This window comes from Eurosta solidaginis, chromosome 1 (genome assembly GCF_040869045.1).
Source record: "Eurosta solidaginis isolate ZX-2024a chromosome 1, ASM4086904v1, whole genome shotgun sequence".
Lineage (NCBI taxonomy): Eukaryota > Metazoa > Arthropoda > Insecta > Diptera > Tephritidae > Eurosta > Eurosta solidaginis.
This window is the reverse complement of record NC_090319.1, coordinates 305,977,475-305,997,896: the sequence shown is the minus strand read 5'-3', so window position 1 is coordinate 305,997,896 and position 20,422 is coordinate 305,977,475. Positions and strand designations below refer to the sequence as shown.

The 20,422-nt window shown below is 37.9% G+C and overlaps 2 protein-coding genes across 5 annotated transcripts in view; one reads left to right on the top strand and one right to left on the bottom strand.

The window, feature by feature from the left end:
- Root (ciliary rootlet coiled-coil, rootletin) overlaps positions 1-20,422 on the top strand; it is a 132,660-nt gene that overhangs the window by 1,995 nt on the left and 110,243 nt on the right. The window lies entirely within an intron of this gene.
- Positions 4,259-20,422, bottom strand: part of GatB (glutamyl-tRNA(Gln) amidotransferase subunit B, mitochondrial) — a 159,874-nt gene continuing 143,710 nt past the window's right edge. For 3 of the 4 annotated variants that reach the window (XM_067761386.1, XM_067761385.1, XM_067761384.1), the window contains one exon: positions 4,259-4,584. The gene's annotated coding sequence lies outside the window, so the exon portion shown is untranslated. The remainder of the gene's footprint in view (positions 4,585-20,422) is intronic. The other variant, XM_067761388.1, reaches the window with a different exon arrangement.

Here is a 20,422-nt window from a genome sequence, read left to right as displayed (position 1 = left end):
TGAAATTTCATACCAAAGCCTAGATTTAGTAAGTGTGACTTTTGAAAAACTCACATATATTGAATCTAGCCCCAGGCTTCAGATTAAAAATCAAATGTCTTAAAAGTTTCAACTGTGCAATAATGGAAACTGATTATATTTAAGTAGGTACTAGAAATTATTTAACAGCGTTGTTATTGAAGTTTATGGGGCTTTGTACCTACGAGAATAAAACACAAAACACTTTTTTCGAAATCAAATCTTTTTTACATTTGCTTCAAATTCTGAATATAAAAGTAAATTTGTTCAATCGCGATTCGTTATTCATTTATAAAGTTACCGCTTTCAAGAAGTATTCCTGCCTTACTTACTGTTAAAATATTTCTTATGCCAAGCTAATTAGTTTTCAAGTATTCGGCGTGCCTTAGCACCACAATACTCCTGGAACACCACAATACTCCTGCACAACTAGTGAAAAAAATCTATAACAAAAAGTGTTTGATAACCGATCGAAATATCTGGATACCAAAACAAGAATTTTTTCTGATAAGCCCATGTAATGTGTTTGACCTTAGATCCATCACTTTTCTTATTAATGCCTCGCCTGAAATATTTTCTATAAAATGTCATTGGTCTGCTACATTTTATTGGCTGAGCAATTTTTGTGGTAAGATTTCCATATACATAAGTAAATTTATAATTTTCAATTTACTTATGTATATGTGTGGGCTAATGAAATTGTGCCAATTGTTGTGGGGAGAGTTGTGCATTTTAACCTCGGTGAAAAAGGAAGAAAAGTACCAAAATCCTGGCTACTGCCTAAAAAAAACTTACTGAAAAAAGGGACCAGCGGACCAAATGGGGTTGGAAGGGACCATTTTTGGTCCAAATGGACCACAAGTGGCAACCGTGAAACAGAAAGCGTCATACGGAAATGAGAATAGTCAGGTGTAAATGAGAAAGCATAGACTAACGTGCCAACCTAATAAAAACGCATTGCGGTTTTTCAACGCACTGCGGTTTTTCAACGCACGCACTTAAACGGCCTTTTTTACTCTAACCGAAATAAGCATGCGTTGCGACAATGTCAAACATGTATGAAAACGTCAAACCAAAATATCACGCAGAACAAAAATTGGAAATCGAGTTAGCTTTTTACGCAGTAATTTCAATTTCGGTTGCTCTCATACAAGTTGTATGTGCATGAGACATTTTTGACAGAAAATGAGTTGCGTGCGTTTATATTAGGTTAAGCTGGAGTCATTGGTGCCGTTTGTCGTATCGCTGTAGTCGTATCTCTAACGTAATCAGCTGTTTATCGTTACGACGGTAAACCAAAACCCAATTGGTTGGCTACGATACGGTTACGACCTTAGCGGCACCAATAATCGATTGCATTGATTCTCATAAGGTTGGTCGAATCAGCTGTTAAAAGGTTAACGATACGGTTACCGATAAAGCACCAATGTCTCCAGCTTTAGCCTGTAAATATGCGAATGCGTCATTTGTAACTGCAAGAGGCCCGTACATTCATTTATTCGGCGAGATATCAGTGTCTGGAGTGTCGTTGTAAAGATGGAGATTCGGGCTATTAGCGAGCTTTGGGCAATTTTGGTCGTAGTGCTTTTGTTTAGCTATATTTGCACTGCATTACCGGCAGTTGCTATTATACGCTAGGTGACAGCTCAAGCTGTAAGGAGTGGGTCATCTGAGAGCTACCCTCTTTTTACCTGCAATAATAATTCCACAAAGTTTTTTTTTAGGGATGGGGGGGGGGGGGGGGGCGGGTCGTGTTCCGAGTATAAATTCTGTTATCTACCCTTAGATCAGCAGCTTTTCCAAGCTTTTGGTATGTTTAGTTGGAGTCCACGCCAAGTCGTCGGCAAGAGATTCGTTTCTAGACCGTAAAGACCGCTGTGTACTGGGGGGTTTACAATACGTATTGTAACGAATTTGCTTGCAAATCCTCTTATTTTCCTTTTTGCTAAGTTCGTATCACTAAACTGTTGAATAAATAACTCCAATATTGAATAATGGAAAAATGGCCTTTATTAAAGTACTTCTCAATAACACTTATACTTTGCATTTAACTGGCTTAATAACCAAACTGATAGCTTAAATGAAACTGACTTTCAAAATAATACTGCTATTGCTCGCTAGATATCGTCTTAATCGAAATGCTTGGCCTCTCAAATCAAACTGAATTACTTCTTACTCGCTTGCGCCGCTTTTATAGTTTACGCTGCATACATCTAGGCTCTTCTATTTCCAGAACTTACCAACTATTTCGTGTGTTTATAGTTCTCATATAGTTTCTACTTTGTTTACAATTGTCTTCTTTTCAGCGTCTCTCAGATGTATGTGAGTTTGTAGTTTACAGTCTCTCGCACACACATAGGAGTATAAGTAAATGCATCTGTGTGTAACATCTCTCGGCTGCCTTATATATTTGTATACATGATTTGATTATCGACGTAAATACCGCTTAGCATGGCCTTAGCATCGCCTTAGTGATGGTATAGCTTAGTGATGCTAATATCCGTGACAGTATATTCAATAATATAAATACAATAACCATTAACCAGAAAATATATTAGTATGAAACACAGAACTTATTAATGAAGTTACCTACGTAAAACGGTCTACAAAATACTAGCATGTCCAAATATGATATCACCCCATCATGTCATCAATATCCCCGTTATATAACGGGGGAGTCCGAGGAAACTTACTATTTGAACAGGGTTGGATCAAAGAAATAAGGGTGTTAGGAGGCGTAGTTCGACATTGCAATTGAAAAGTAAAGTCCTTTCTCGGCTAACGAAAGTTATGCTCTACAAGTCACTTATCGTACTGTTGTTGTTGTATTAACGATAAAGATATTCCCCAAAGGCTTTGGGGAGTGTTATCGATGTTGATGGTCCTTTGTCGGATATAGATCAGGTACGTTCCGGCCACAAAGCACCATTAAGGTACTAGCTCGACCATATCGGGAACGATTTATATGACCACATTAAACCTTCAAGGCCATCCCTCCCTCCCCACCCCCTAGTCCCATGAGGAGCTTGGGGTCGCCAGAGCCTCGTTAGCTGTTAATGAAACAGGATTCGCCGAGTGTAGGTGAGGTTGACAATTGGGTTGGAGAAGCTATATATTGCGCTCACTTATCGTACTTTTTCTGCTATACGGTGGAAAAGCATAGACCATGACAGTATCAGATAAGGCGGCTCTTACATTGTTCGGCAGAAAAGTTCTTCAAAAGATGTACGGACCTCTACGCGTACGAGTTTACGCATACATCAACATAGTCAAGCGAATTAAAACGCGGCGGCTACGCAAGCTAGGCTACGTTATGCGAATGAAAGATGATGTTCCGGCTCTTATTTTTTTCGGAACCCGCCTACGGAGGCAGAGAAAGAGGGCCCTCACTCTGCTGGAAGGACCAGGTGAAAAGCTCTCTTGGTATTACCAATTGGCGCCAGTTAGCACTGCAAAGAAGCGACTGACGTGTCTTGTCGGACGGTCGTAACTGTTTAAAAGGTTAAACGCCAATTAAGGAAGTAAGTAAGTATTTGAGGGTATTTTTGTGCATCTCTTCATTATACAGCTGACTTTTTGTTCATAGTATTTTTACGTTAATGGGAGGAGGGGCCTCTACAATCACATGTCAGTTGGGATGCTCAGGTTTCTGGGTAAAATTTTTGTGCGGACTTCAAATGATAAAGCTTAACAGCGGTACTGAGGAAAGAGCGAAGCGCTTTTGTGGATCCACCTATCCACTTTGGAGTCAAATGGAATAAATCTATATTTATCAGTATTTCACCTTAGGAACAACCGTTATCTCCTAAACTTTTGTGATTTAAATGCGCTTTTTGCTTAACCTCATAAGCACTCAAAGAATATTTAATTAAATCCATAAATAAAAGTCCAAATTAAAAAAATATAATAATATATAAACAATAAAATTAATCATCTGGACGAAGGCGCCTTATCAATGGTGGCGGCACATACATATAAATAAATAACAAATGTGACTTCTATATTTGAACGGTGAGACATTTAGCTAAAAAATTGAATATGAAATTGTGTTTTAATTACCAAATAACAAAATAATAGTACACTAAAAAGGAAGAAAAAAAAAACACTAAACAATCTCAATAAACATTATTTCAGCATTATGCGGGCGGTTATCATTTATAAAATGTATATAATTGATAGTCAGTAAATGATAGTGATGAACGGATACAGCGATTTTGAACTATCAGTGAAAATAGCTATATCGAGCGCTTTAATTTATTTTTAATAAGCGAATCTGCAATTTGTATACTTGGATATAAAAAATGAATGTTTAAGTTTGTTTACCGAAGTAGATTGAATGTTATACATTAATTTAATTTAGTATACAGAATATATGAACCAAATTGGAATAAAATGAAAAAAATATGTACCTTTCATTGTAAGCTGATGCAATGTGAAATTCTAATTTTCTGAGATATTATGATACAATATTATTAAGTGGCTCACGACGTTCACCCCTATTCTGCATTACAAGTCCGTTTCAGTTCTCCGCTCCGCTTGAACTTAAAGTAGGTATCCTGAGTTCCGCTTGAATTTAAAGAAGAAGAGGAAGAATCAACGAATTTTCGAAATCAGCTGTTTGTGAGAAATTGATGAAATTAGAACACAACAAAATAAAGAAATATTTGTGAAAAACTTATAAATTACTGAATATTTCGTTATTTAACATTTATTTAACATAAATAAATTATGGAAACATTAGCCGTTGCAATTTTGATTGAAGAGGAGGACAATGCGTCCCACAATGTAGACGTGAGAGTGGAAAGTCGGAGATTGAGGGACCAGTGATCCATTCAGGATGAGCGAAGAATTGTAAGTTGGTGCTGAAAGTGCTAAACCTTCATACATGTTAAATATTTTCAGATTCAAAAAAAAAACTTTAGGTGAAATAAACACGCATTTAAGTATGTCTTGGATATATTTGATGCAGAAGTTTCGAGAAATACTTTGACTTCCTTAAAAGCAATTAACCTCGTAATGGCTGGTTTGAGGTTTTTTGCTGAAGGCAGCTACCAGCATGGTGTTGGTACAGATTACAATGTGGCGATGGGTCAGTCAACCGTTTCCAAGTCACTATCCTATTTTCTGGATGTAATGGAGTGACGGCTTTGTCCAGAGTGGATACAATTTCAAAACAATGAAGAGGAAAAACTGCAAGCGAAGCAATAGTTTTATACTAAGGCTGCCTTTTCAGGTGTAGTAATGTGCGTAGATGAAAAACATTTTAAAATAACATGTTGACGTTTTTAAACCCGAAACGCATGCACTTCTTCTTTAGACCTTTTTGAGAAACCTTGTGCAATGTCTTTTTTTGTTGACAGCATTTCCAATAATTTTTCATATTGCTCTGGTTTTGTACTTGTTGGCCTGCAAAACCACAAAAAAAAAGTTTGTTTTAATATAATTTTTATAAACATTAATGTATATTTTACTTACATATTTTTAAAAAAAATTGCGCTTTAAAGCTCGCGAAAATGAAAATCAAAACAATCTCCGTCAACTAATTTGCAACTGAGAAAAACGAAACTCCGCTCGAAGCGTAGGATACGTCAAATCGAGACTTTCGAAGTTGGGCTGAATGAAAACGGAACGCAGAATAGCAAAGTTACCAAACTGAGAAAATTTAAGTTCAGTTCGAAGTGCAGAATAGGGCTGATTATGTTCAGCCTCGTATTACACTCAATATAAAATATTCTTTAACAGAAAATTAGCCACCGACTTCAGTGCCCTAGAAATTTGCCGGAGAATTCAACTATATAATATGACAAAACTTGAATTCCATTCTCCAAAAAAACTTAAATTTTGAGTTACATCTGTTTGCAATAAGGCGAGTGATATATATTTCCATAATTCTTTTATTTTTCCATGAAAAACAAAATTTTTATAAAACTGCTAACGGCCACAGCCTAGAAGTATTAACTTAGAAATTACACAGGCAACCAATCTTAGACCAAGTCTAAAGACCCCGCTCTATGTGGCGTCGTTTGTAATTAAAAACAAAAAAATTCAGTCATTTAATCTCTTTTATACACTTCATGAAATATTTATATTAACGGGGACTTTTGCAATTATCACCTGGCTTTGCATGCGTTTCATTTATGGGCTCATAAAATTGCCATATTTCACTTTTTTTTTTACTATAATTTGCTGCCATCTTTAATTAGGTATTGAAACGGATTTTTAATAAATTAATACAACCAAATTTTCTCAGCCAACCAGATCAAAACGTTGTTTATAAAAATATCAATTCAAAATAACGTCGCCTGAAAATAGCAAATTAGCTAAAAGTAAACACAACCGAGTGAAGAAATATTGCTTCATGAAGGCGAAATGCTGCCAGAAGTGATTTTCATTCAAAAGAATCGAATGAAGGAAAATCGCCAATCACTGATATATTTGGATAGCAATAGCTATCACTATTAGCGATTTTTCATTCGCGGCGATGCAATCACCAATAGTGAAATATCGTTCCATCACTAATAAATGATACTGTTTAGTAGAGTCACTAGAACGAAGCTCTGCTCATGTGATGAAAATGTGATTTGCTTCAGAGTATTAAAAAAACAAAAACACAATGGGAAACATTTCCTTCTATAGCGTTTAGAGGAGGACTATACCGTTTCCAAGTGTGCTTCAGAAACTATAAAATGTTATTCAGAAACGGTAAAATGTACTCCGGAATTATCATTTGTAATTCAGAACCGGACATTGGACTTCAGAATAACCAAGTTTGCTTCAGAAGTCGAAAAAAGTACTTCAGAGTAGTTAAATGTCCTTCAGACATACACTTTATATGTATTTCAGAAAAGTCAATTTCAATTCAGAAATCGTAAATTGTACTTCAGAATAGTCAATTGAACTTCAAAACCCGTAAACTGTAATTAAGAAAGCACTTATTGTGCTTCAGTTGCACTTCAAAAGTCTTATATTATACTTCAAAATCACAAAACCTCGCTCAGTGGGCGGCAACCCAATTTAACATTTAACGGTTTCTGAGCAGGGACGGAGACTATTACTCCTTTTATAATATAATTCCTTGTAAAACTATTAATTTTGGACTTTTAATGTATTTGGATCAAGATAAAAATTTTTTTCCGATTTTTATTACCTGATGATTCGGATAAGCCGTTTCTTTATCAAGCCGGACTTTTATTTTGGCCTTCAAAAATAAAAATCCGGATTTAACTTTTATTTTCGGAATTTAATTTTTAAAAGTCCGAGTTTAACTAGTTCTATCGGACTAAAAAAATAAAAATACAGATTTTACTTTTATATGTGGACTTTTATGGAAGAAGTTCGAAAAATAAAAAGCATGCATGATTCGACATGATATTGCTATAGGGATACCTGAGAACTCAAACTTTTTCACTTAGGACAATTTTTTGACCCGGACTTTTTCGACTCCGAAAAAAAAAAAAATATTTTCCGTACCTGTTTCTGAGGTACAATTGACTCTTCTGAAGTACAGCTTACATTTTATGAAGTTGGGTTCGGTTGAACTGGCCGTCTCAATAAAGACCTCACATAGACTGAATGTGTCCATAGCGTTACCAGAATTTGTTTGCCGACCAAACGACAGAACCTCAATCAGGTGCCAGGGCTTATGTTTAGAATAATTCCGCCGTCTTGGCAAATACTAGAAGTTTTCTAGCACATAGCTTAATTGCTGTCTCGAAATCTGGCAACTCTGCTGCCTCTGATAGCTGGAGCCATGACCTAGCGATCGCAGGGCCCGAGCCCGATCGTTTCCTCCTTCTACATGCACTATCACTAACGAGGCCCAATTTAAAAGTATGTGACGCCTGAAGGGGTAGTGTTTAGTCAAGATACTCATAATGAGCCTACAGTTCCCTCTTTTCAATATGGAGAGTAACTTTGCTAATCAAAGGTCGTTTACAGTCTCGCGCTTGGTTACACGCCTTTCCTGGTTGATCGGTCCTGCACCCCCCTCGCCTTCTTTTTATCTTGCCTAATCTGATGGGAACTTTTCCGGCATAAGCTTCGAGTGATGCGCCCTGTTTAGCTAGCGCATACGCTTTATCGTTTCCATCCATTCCCAAATGATAAAAAACCCAATATAGATGTATATTTCTAACTATCCAGATTCTTTCCAGGGATTGCTTACACTGCAATACACTTTTAGATGTTGTACTATGAGAGATTATAGCCCTAATTGCTGCTTGGCTGTCAATGTAAAAATTTATGTGGTTTGAGACTCGTTGCAGTGGTTAACCCTATATGCTGCTCACAAAGTCTTTGCAGGCTGTCTTTTTTTGATTTCGAATTCAAAACTCATTGGAGGCATATTGTACTAGCAATATAGGAGTATTACATACAGGGCACCGTAATCCTAAGCATTGGTAGTCAAAATACCTCCTATAATTTTTTGAGGTACGTTCTTTTTGGTGCGCCATCCACCAAACAAGAACTCTATAGTATAGGTTGTTGGGCTTTACTATATTAATTGAACTCGTAAATAATTTCCAGTTTTGATGCAATTCAGGGTTGGTATAGTCTTTGTATAAATTAGTGCATTGCACCAAAGTTGACAAAACCCGAAAAAAGTTAAAAAAAATTTCACAGTTGTGTTATGTTTTCTTAGTTGATACATATATCGTTAGAAGGGTCTAAATGTCTTCTTAAACTATCCGGAGAGATATTTTAAATCGATTAATAATCAACAAAGTTATAGACTCATAAGAGTTCAAAAGTACGAAGCCCCATTTTTTAACCCGTAACTCACTATTATGGGCGTGTCCGAGGCAAATCTTATATGCAGTTATTCTTCCATCTTCAATATCTACTAGAAAAAAGGGTATGCCTTCACACGTATTTTTTGGTGTTACACAGTGTTATCACACATTTTAAAATGTGTGTATTTGCTCGATACGATAGCAAATAGTTTCGTTGCTTCTCGTACTCTGATTTGTATAGACACTTTAGGGTGTTCCTTGGAATTACCAACGGTGGAAGTACGGGACAAATCGTACGTATTTTTGTTTAAGTTTTCGGCCTTAATCAAAGACAAACTATAACTTATAACAGACAAACTAAATTTAAATACAAACCTGCTTTTGAAACTTTTGTGTATGTGAGTGAATACTTCAAAATAAGCATACGTTGCATTGTGGATAAAACAAGTGTGATATCTTAAAGGCCAATTAATGGTGACTTATAACCATAACAAGATCAAACAGCTGATCGAACCTACCTTATAGAAATCAATGTAATCGATTAATGGTGCCATACCATAACGCTAACGCCATAACCGTACCATAGCCAACCAATTGGTTTTTTGTTTCTCGCCATATCCATAACCTAAAAATATTTGAGTTGGTGAATTTAATAACTTTTAGTAGATTATCTTCATTTCTATGAAATTTTCACGATTTTTAGGTTAAGACACCATTAATCGATCACATTGAAGATGGTTATGGGTATGGTTACGACTATGGCGTTGGAGTTAAGGAAGTTTAATTAGCTCTATTTCCGCCAACTGCCTGACAGGATGTTCAATATGGCTACTTTTTAGCGTTTTGACAGGGTGTTCAATATGGCAGCGCATAGGCCCGGCTATCTTCAGCGGGTGATAGAAAGAGATACAGAATGAGACAGCGATAGTCAATTACAAATCAGGTGATCCATTCTATTTGTAATTTTGACGTTGAGAAGTTATCACACTTGTCTTATCCACAATGATGCGTTTTACGAAACAGCAAAAGGTTGCCGGATTTTGTATTTCTACGAAATGCAGTTTTTAAACTTCAATTTTCTTATATCCTGTATAGAAAAATTGAAGCAGTGGTTATCTAAAGTATTATTCATACATGGAAATTACCTTCGGTTTGCTTATATGTATATCGCAAAATTTTTTGTTGTTGTACTATTCACTTCATCTGTCCGTTTTATTGCATCATGAACCTTTCTATGAGGTATACTCAAACTTGTACAGAAAAATTTGAAGTAGGTATGATACTTCCAAATATTTCTATCAGTTCTCCCAAGAAAGTTGGAGTGCGAGTAGGTATTGGGAGTGAGATAAATAAAATAAGGGATGGACAAGAATGGAAGAAACAAGGATAAACGACACGCGAATGGCATAGAGATAGGATGGGTGGGATGGAAGTCAGGCTCACTTTTTGAATTTAGGCAAACCAATCGAATGCATATAGTGCCGTGGAGGCTTTTTTACCTAGCTTTCATGAGCTTACACGAGATCTTAGAATAACAACTTACAAAAACAACTGAACACTATAAATAGGGAAAACTGATGCAAACATGTTCTCCCTACATTCAAGCACCACCCTGATACACATCTTGAAAAACAAGCAAATTACATGCAGACCTCTATATTATATGCTGTAGTCTAAAGTGAGTACAAAGTCTATTTATTGGAAAGGAACTACTTAAGTACATACAAAATAATCAAATTTAAATATCTTCCACGTTTTTCGATTATTGTTCGAGTAGGTTTCTAAATCTTCGAAGAAATTTTACAAACGGAACACCGGACACAATTTTTGTTGATACCTACGTTGCAAACATGATTCCCTCAGTTGAGTGATAGAAAATTTGTTTTCTGAACGGGAAATTGAGCCAACTGTGATGAAATGAAATAATTATCCTTGAATTTTAAGGAAAAGGATTTGCTAAATTATTTTTCACACTTCATAATATTAAGAAAAACAAGGAAGGCTATGAACCTAGGGTAACCTTGGAATGTGTTTGTATGACATGGGTATCAAATGGAAGGTATTAAAGAGTATTTTAAAAGGGAGTGGGCCATAGTTCTATAGGTGGACGCTTTTTCGAGAAACCGCCATAAAGGTGGACCAGGGGTGACTCTAGAATGTGTTTGTACGGTATGGGTATAAAATTAAAGGTATTAATGAGGGTTTTAAAAGGCAGTGGCTCCTAGTTGTATATGTGAAGGCGTTTTCGAGATATCGACCAAAATGTGGACCAGGGTCACCCAGAACATCATCTGTCCGGTACCGCTAATTTATTCATATTTGTAATACCACGAACAGTATTCCTTCCACGATTCCAAGGGCTTTTGATTTCGCCCTGCAGAACTTTTTCATTTTCTTCTACTTAATATGGTAGGTACCCTCACTAGAGTAGGCACCTTGTCGTTGGTGTGAGGGATTAGCCGATCTCCATAGCGCCCGACTATGAGGCCGAGCTGTTAAGGACTGGCTTCTACGCCGTTTCGCCTCATAGGAGGGCGCCGAGATGTCGGTGACCAAGAACTGCCAACCCCCTAATCCAGGGTGTTATGCGGACCGTGCCTATTGGACGATTTACAGCCAGGGGATAAATTCGGCTGTATTCGAACGGAGCCTTCCCGAAACCGGGCCACCTCGGGAAGTATTGATGGCCTTACCACAGTAAGGGGCGCTACTGTGGCTAACGGTTCTTTCCCCGTATGTAATACTGAACCGCTGAGCCCGCCTTGTCGGGCAGGTGGTCGTACGACCAAGATGAATGACTCATTACCAAATTGTAATAAGGAGGATGATAAGAGGGGGACTGGGTCGCAAGCCAAGGACGACAAATACGCATTAAGTGATGCGTCGGACTCGGAGAGCGAGTAGTGCTCATTCAATGAACTCCGTGTTTGAAAAGCACACAAATGAAAACGGAGTAGAAGAGTGGAGAAAGGTACGGAGCAGAGGAAGTAAAAGAGCTCGCTCGCAGTACCGTGCAGCACTAGGAATTGTCCAACGCCTGGGAGCAGCGGTCGACCCAACAGAAGTGGAGATAGAGCGCTTGGAATGGGCCCATGAGGCGGTAGAAGTAGGTCGAAGGCAGTTCAAAAGGTTTTCTGCTAGAAACCCTCGGTTCTGCAACAGATACGAGGAGGAAGAAGCGTCGAATGGCAGAATGAAGAGGCAATGTTCGGCGGAAGGCGACAAGCCTGCTTTCAAGAGGAAGAAAGGACCCAGTCCCAGAGCCGCGAGGCAAGGCAGTCGCATATACAAGACAAGTAGGCCCAAAGATGTAAGACAGATGGGCCCCAATAGCGAGGTAGCAATTACCTCGAAAGCTGCGAGTCAGAGGGAAGTTCCAACTACGGAAGTAGGAGATAAGCCAAAGGGAGATAACGCTAAGACTCCGGCTTTCTCGGAGGTGCTTACGCGGATGATGTTGCAATTTTCATAAGTGGAAAGTGCCTTCCAACGATTAGCTCTTTGATGGATCGGGCGTCTCGGGATATTCATACCTGGGCATCAAATGTTGGGTTGAAAGTCAACGCGGATAAGACGGATATGGTCTTGTTTACAAAGAGGTACAAGGTTCCAAATTGGATCAGGCCTAAGTTAGGAGGTGTAACACTACAGGAAAACCCTTGCACAAAGTATCTAGGAATCATCCTAGACAGTAAGGTGTCATGGGAGCTCAACGTGGAGGAGAGGGTGAGGAAGGCTTCAACGGCACTTTATGCATGTAAAACAATGCTGGGGTGTACGTGGGGCTTATCGCCCTCTCTTTCTTATAGGGTTTTTACAGCGATTGTAAGCCCTATCCTATACTATGGAGTTCTTGTTTGGTGGAAAGCCACACAAAAAGCAACCTACCTCAAAAAATTAGAGGGGGTATGCCGACTATCAATGCTTAGCATTACGGGAGCCTGTATGCCATTCTGCACATTCCACCTGTAGACCTAGTAGCAAAGAACATAGCGTTAACAGCTGCAACCAGGCTCGGTGCCTCGGGGCAGCTTGAGCGCCAACCATACGGCCATAGTAGTATAGCGTCATCAATCACAAGACGAACAGACTACCTGATTCCCTATCTGCGCTTCGAGGGCTATGTTAAGGCCACAATAGCGGTGGATGGTTGGCGCAAGGGTACTCAAATTGCGGACGAGGCGATACATGTATACACAGATGGTTCCCAAGTAGTGGAAGGAGTAGGGTCTGCGGTATACTGTGCTGATCCGGAAATAAACAGATCCTACAGGCTGCCGGATTACTGTAGCATTTTCCAAGCGGAAATAGTAGCCGTAACCAAAGCAGTAGAAACCCTGGAAGAAAATAGCCCAAGCTGCAATCGTGTTAACTTTTATATTGACAGTCAAGCAGCAATTAAGGCAATAATCTCGCATAGCACAGTATCTAAATGCGTGTTAGAGTGTAAGCAGTCCCTGGAGAGAATCGGGACAGGGAGAAGCATACATCTATATTGGGTCCCAGAGCATATGGGAATAGATGGGAATGAAAAAGCGGATGAACTAGCTAAAAATTGACTGGGCGAAATTAAGCGAAGGCGAGAGGTGCACATGATCGACCGAGCGGGAAAGGCTTGGGTTCAAGCGCGGGGCTGTAAAGTGTCGAAGATTATGTGCAGGTCTTACAACCTTAGACTAAGAAAGTTGCTTCTATCATTAAAAAGAGAGGAATGTAGATTTATGACGGGTATTCTGACTGGACACTGTCTTCTGGCGTCACATGTCTTTAAATTAGGCTCAGTCAGTGATAGCAGATGTAGGAACGGGCTGGAGGAGGAAACGATCGAGCACGTTCTGTGCTCGTGCCCTGTGCTTGCCAGGCTAAGACTCCAGCTATTAGGAGTGACACAGCTGCCAGATCTAGAAGCAGCAAGTGGCTTAAATCCTAGGAAGCTTCTAGTATTTGTCAAGAGGACGGAGTTAATTTATAACATAGGTCCTGGTTTTTGATAGGGTTTTTCAGTTTGGTCGTTAAAACAAACTTCTGGTAACACTACGGACTTATTCAGTCTATGTGAGGTCCTCACGGACCGGCCAGTTCAACCTAACCTAATATGGTAGGTGTTAGACCCATTTTACAAAGTTTTTTCTAAAGTTATATTTTGCGTCCAAAAACCAATCCAATTACCATGTTTCATTCCTTTTTTGATATTTGGTATAGATTTATGGAATTTTTTCCATTTTTCGAAATTTTCGATATCGATAAAGTTGGCGCGGGCATTAGACTGGGTCGATTTATTACCCTATATCGCGCCATCGATTTTTCGATAGGATTTGGGCTCAGGAAAAAAAAGTTCCACTACGCATACCCAAAAAAATAATTTTTGAGCCTGCAAAATTTCAACGATTTTTTATGCATTTTTTCATTTTCGAGGCTCCAAATCATTTTTTATACTCAGTTGAGCAGAGCTCACAGAGTATATTAACTTTGATTGGATAACGGTTGGTTTTACAGGTATAAAGGAATTGAGATATAGACTTCCATATATCAAAATCATCAGGATCGAAAAAAAATTTGATTGAGCCATGTCCGTTCGTTAACACGATAACTTGAGTAAATTTTGAGGTATCTTGATGATATTTGGTGTGTAGGTTCTTGAGCACTCATCTCAGATCGCTATTTAACATGAACAATATCGGACTATAACCACGCCCACTTTTTCGATATCGAAAATTTCGAAAAACCGAAAAAGTGCGATAATTCATTACCAAAGACGGCTAAAGCGATGATACTTGGTAGGTGAGTTGAACTTATGACGCAGAATAGAAAATTAGTAAAATTTTGGACAATGGGCGTGGCACCGCCCACTTTTAAAAGAAGGTAATTTAAAATTTTGAAATCTGTAATTTGGCAGTCGTTAATGATATCATGATGAAATTTGGCAGGAACGTTACTCCTATTACTATATGTATGCTTAATAAAAATTAGCAAAATCGGAGAACGACCACGCCCACTTAAAAAAAAAAATTTTTTTAAGTTAAATTTTAACAAAAAATTTAATATCTTTACAGTATATAAGTAAATTATGTCAACATTCAACTCCAGTAATGATATGGTGCAACAAAATGCCATTCTAGAGTCACCCCTGGTCCACCTTTATGCCGATATCTCGAAAAGGCGACCACCTATAGAACTACTACCACTCCCCTTTAAAACCCTCATTAATTCCTTTAATTTGATGCCCATATCGTACAAACACATTCTAGAGTCACCCCTGGTCCACCTTTATGGCGATATCTCGAAAAGCCGTCCACCTATAGAACTAAGCCCCACGCCCTTTTAAAATACTCATTAACACCTTTCGTTTGATACCCATATTGTACAAACGCATTCTAGAGTCATCCCTGGTCCACCTTTATGCCGATATCTCGAAAAGGCGACCACCTATACAACTACCACCACTCCCTTTTAAAACCCTTATTAATACCTTTAATGTGATACCCATATCGTAAAAACACATTCTAGAGTCACCCCTGATCCACCTTTATGGTGATATCTCGAAAAGGCGTCCACCTATAGAGCTAAGGCCCACTCCCTTTTAAAATGTTCATTAACCCCTTTCATTTGATACCCATATCGTACAAACAAATTCTAGAGTCAACCCTGATCCACCTTTATGGCGATATCCCTAAATGGCGTCCACCTGTAGAACTATGGCCCACTCCCTCATAAAATACTCATTAATACCTTTCATTTGATACCCATGTCATACAAACACATTCCAGGGTTACCCTCGGTTCATTTGTTGTATGTTGTCACCATAGCTCTCAACTGAGAATGTAATGTTCGGTTACACCCGAACTTAACCTTCCTTACTTGTTATGTATTTTTTTTCGTGTCAATTGGCAAATGCAAAATTGGTAAATGCAGTTTTTTGAAAAAAAAAAAAAATCTTTTATGGAGATTTAGATGAATTTTGGTCGAAAAATCGGGTTTTTTTGCAGGCTTAAACATTATTTTTTTGGGTATGCGTAGTGGAACTTTTTTTTCCTGAGCCCAAATCCTATCGAAAAATCGATGGCGCGATATCGGTTAACTTTCGTCCATACAAATCGACCCAGGTTAGTGGGCATAGTCTGATTTCGCCCATTTTTAATACCAAGATAAAGTGAGTTCGTGAGTACGTGAACTAAGTTTAGTAAAGATATATCGATTTTTGCTCAAGTTATCGTGGTAGCGGAAGTCCAGACGGTCGACTCTGTATAAAAACTGGCCGTGGCTAAAAACGATTTCGCCCATTTTCACAGAAAACAGTTTTCGTCATAGGATCTTTGCCCCTACCGAATTTCACAAGGATTGGTAAATTTTTGTTCGACTTATGGCATTAAAAGTATTCTAGACAAATTAAATGAAAAAGGGCAAAGCCACGCCCATTTTGAAATTTTTCTTTTATTTTTGTATTTTGTTGCACCATATCATTACTGGAGTTGAAGGTTGACATAATTTACTTATTTACTGTAAAGATATTAAATTCTTTGTTAAAATTTGACTTAAAAATTTTTTTTTTTTTAAGTGGGCGTGTTCGTCATCCGATTTTGCTAATTTTTATTTAGCACACATATAGTAATAGGAGTAACGCGCCTGCCAAACTTCATCATGATATCTTCAACCACTGCGAAATTACAGCTTGCAAAACTTTTAAATTACGTTCTTTTAAAAGTGGGTGGTGCCACGCCCATTGTCCAAAATTTTACTAATTTTCTATTTTGCATCATAAGGTCAACGCACTTACCAAGTTTCATCGCTTTATCCGTCTTTGGTAATGAATTATCGCACTTTTTCGGTTTTTCGAAATTTTCGATATCGAAAAAGTGGGCGTGGTTGTAGTCCGATTTCGTTCATTTTAAATAGCGATCTGAGATGAGCGTCCAGGAACCTACATACCAAATTTCATCAAGATAGCTCAAAATTTACTCAAGTTATCGTGTTTACGGACGAACGAGCGGGCATGGCTAAATAAATTTCTTTTTTCGCCAAGATCATTTTGATATATAGAAGTTTATATCTATCTCGATTAGTTTATGCCGTTACGGATTACCGTTATGCGAACAAAATTAATATACTCTGTGAGCTCTGCTCAGCTGAGTATAAAAATGTATGCTCAGTAATTTGACGTAAAATTCTAACCGTTGAGTGGATCAAAAATACTCAACGATGCGTTCAGAAAATTATCACTCAAGGCATGATCAGCACTTGTGTTTGCTGAAAGCGCCCAATGTGTCGGTAAAAGAGCTCAGTACAATTTTTTTTCCAAAATAGCATTTTTCTTTAAAAGTGATAACTATCCTCAATATGACATATATGACTTGATGCATTTTAACTGAGTTATCAGTTTACACAGGTGGACAGAGATTTAGATAGTATTTATACCACAGCCAGGGAAACCCGAGCAACTGCCAATAATTAGAGTACGGATAACACGACACATCAAGCTATCGAACAAGCTGTAATTGGCAAGGCTATAAGCCCAATGATCATTCGCTGGGTGCTACCCGTGCTAAAGAGAGCTGAGAGGGACAACTGAGTCAATATTGTTGTTGTGCTTCGTCCCATTCAATAGGTGAGACCATTCATAAATTATTATCAAAGAGTCCTCTAACGGGAGTCAAAGGAAACTAGCAGTTTCAACAGGGGTGGTGCAGTTAGAGGCGTTGTTCCACATTACAATTGAAAAGATGGCTGCTGTCATGTCGGCGTTGATTTTGAACAAGGAAAAGTTCAACCTATTACAGTATCCAAAACGAAGTTGGGCCAGGATGACTCGTGTCTCCCTTGGCAGTCTGCTTTCTTCTTCTGCAAGGGTTGGGCTGTCTATCAATCCTAACAAAACTGTCCTAGTGTTTTTTACACCGGGGAAGAAAGCTATTCATGTTAGAACCATTCCTGGGTGGAATCAAAATCCGATTTTTAATGGAAAAAAATATCTAGAGGTTACACTGGGCAGAACCCTCACGTGGAATGCTCATCTATATGCTACCTTGAACGAAGCAACGACAGCTTTCTTTGCGTGCACTCCACTCTAGGCCAAAACATGGGGGCTATCTCCCAAAATAGTATATTGGACTTTTAATACTGTTGTGGAGCCAATAGTCACCTATGCTTCCTAAGTTTAGCTAGCAAGGTAGTGCATTGGAGTCCTAAATTATCTGAGAGCCAAAAATAAGGTTTTATCAGAATAGGTTCCCGGGAAACCAGGACGTGAAGGTTATGAACAGGCAGACTCCCTAGCCAAGCAAAGGTGATATACGAGTATTCTATGTTCCAGAGCACTTCTGTGGAAACAAAGCGGTTCAGAGAACACTGGATTGAATGCCCAGGGCAAAGACAGGCCAAATTGTAATCCCAGCAACAAGAATATCAGCCAAACTTATTAATATAAGTAGAGAAGACCTACCAACTCTTACTGGGTACTATACGGCACACTGTGGTCTACGATATCACCTTTGTAAGTTAAATATTTCCGACACACAAATATGTTGCTTTTGTGAGCTAGAGGATGGAACGCCAGGTTACATTCTCTGTGAATGCGTCGCTCTGGTAATGCAGAGTCTCTTAATCCCCTTGTGATATGGAGGAAAAAGTATAAAGACTTAAACACATTAAAAGCCTCCACATGCAGTAATAGGTAGAAAGGTCATGCACAGTGCATCTAAATAAAGGTGCATCGTTCAGCTTAAACAAATTTCATTAAGTTTAATTTAGGGACTTTTTCTTAAGTTAACTTTCAGGTTTATCTGAATGATAAAAACATTTTTTGTGAACAAAATTTGTGTTCAAAAGGCAGATTAATTTTAAAGCTCCTTTTAGAAAATTGCTCCAAATTTAAGTTAAACAAATTTATTTTATTATAGTTTAATTCTATTCAATTAAATTTATTTTAATTTGGTAATTGTTTTTAATTACATTATTTTTTTTTTACTTTTTTTCTTGTATTTATTTTATTTTTATTTTATTACATTTTTTAACGGTTTTTATTTTATGTTCTTTCTTTTTATGTTACTTCGTTTCATTTTATTTTATATTATTTTTTACTTCATTTCTGTTTAATGTAATTTCACTTTTTTAATTGTTCTCACGCATTTTGTCATAATATTTATTGTTTTTATTATCAACAACAGCGCATACATCTCTTGCATTTGCGTGCACAAAAAATAGTGCATACGCTCAGAGACTTTATTTTTATGTATATGTAGGTGACGTGTTTGCCTTGAGTTGCTGTGTAATTTCGCTTTACCAACAAATTTTATTATCCGGCGATAAGTCTTCATAAACGACGCAAAATTTCTCAGCACAGCTTCCCTTACTAAGAGTAATTTGTATGAAGCTGCATCTCATTCTAGGCTGTCTTACAATCCAAGATTCCGTCAGTGGCTGAATTTATGTGGGGATGTTTGCACATACATATTTAAGTACATACATAATTTGAACCCATATAGTATGTGTGTCAATGCACATACTTTGGAACTTTGATATTTCGTATCAGTACGTATATACATATGTTTTTATATACATACATTAGACTTTTCAAAAAAAAATTTTTAATTGTTGTTGAATGTAGTAAATGGAGTCTTGAAATATAAAAAAAGCTCCATAAAAAAACGCTCATAATTGCTCAAGAAAAGTCGTTTAGAAATAGTGCACAGCGGATCCGTGTATTCTCCAATAAATATATGGGCGTCTAATTTTTGCTTGGCCAACGACCCGTTAAGAACACAGTCGCTTAAATACCAGCGACTGAAAAACCCTATCAAAAAGCAAGACCTATATTATAAAATATCTACGTCCTCTTGGTAATTACTAGAATCCTTTTAAAACTTGTGCTCCTTGCTGCTTTTAGATCTGATAGCTGTGTCACTCTTAATAGTTGGGGTCTTGGCGTCGACAGCGCAAGCCACGAGCACAAAACGTACTCGATCGTTTCCTTCTCCAACCCGCACTTCCTACATCTGCTCTTACCGACCAAGCCTAATTTAAAATCATGTGACGCCAGGCACGCCAATTTCCTGTGAGAATACCCGTTATGAGTCTCTAGTTTTCTCTTTTTAATGATAGGAGTAACTTTGCTAATGTAATTTTTGTCAATTGCAATATTGATTGTTTGATTAAATGTTATTAAAAACAATTGCTTGTTTATTTTTCAATATGCTCTTTTATATTGAGCTGTTTTTCATACTTATGGTTAATATATAGTTTTAAATATGGAAAATTCCGTGAAGATTCGAGGCCTGTCGAGTGTGTGTACTTAAACTGGGTACGAGTAGCAAATAAGCGGTGGAATTTTGTATGTTTCTTTATCTTCTTCCCAAGAACTGCCGGCAAGCGATTTGTTGATTTTATTGCGGCCTTGCACTACAGCTGCAATTTTGGTACCATGTGCCTTGAAGCTCATACCACTATGGCCGTTTGGGTTGCGCTCAAACTTCCCTTGGCACAGCCTCGTTGCAGTTGTTAACGCTAAACTGTTTGTAACGTTAATCTGTTCTTTCTCATAATATAAAAGCTGACATTTTTTACGACAAACAAAATTTCTGGTAAACGTCCAGAACAGGGGTCGACTGCTAATACGCGTCCAAAAATATAGAGAGAGGTGTCAAAAGACGCGTATTGACCTCGACAACAATAATCCAAAG